Raw genomic sequence first — 478 nt, 5'->3', positions numbered from 1 at the left:
GCTTGTCTGTAAAGCTTTTGATTTCTCCTTCTAATTTGAATGAGATCCTTGCTGGTACAATAATCTGGGCTGTAGGTTATTTTCTTTCATCACTTTAAGTATGTCTTGCCATTCCCTCCTGGCTTGAAGAGTTTCTATGAAAGATCAGCTGTTATCCTTATGGGAATTCCCTTGTGTGTTATTTGTTGTTTTTCCCTTGTTGCTTTTAATATTTGTTCTTTGTGTTTGATCTTTGTTAATTTGATTAATATGTGTCTTGGGGTGTTTCACCTTGGGTTTATCCTGTCTGGGACTCTCTGGGTTTCTTGGACTTGAGTGATTATTTCCTTCCCCATTTTAGGGAAGTTTTCAACTATTATCTCCTCAAGTATTTTCTCATGGTCTTTCTTTTGTCTTCTTCTTCCGGGACTCCTATGATTCGAATGTTGTAGTGTTTAATATTGTCCTGGAGGTATCTGAGATTGTCCTCATTTCTTTT

The sequence above is a fragment of the Bison bison genome, unplaced genomic scaffold (genome assembly GCF_000754665.1).
Source record: "Bison bison bison isolate TAMUID 2011002044 unplaced genomic scaffold, Bison_UMD1.0 scf7180017863944, whole genome shotgun sequence".
NCBI lineage: Eukaryota > Metazoa > Chordata > Mammalia > Artiodactyla > Bovidae > Bison > Bison bison.
This window is presented reverse-complemented; position numbering follows the sequence as displayed.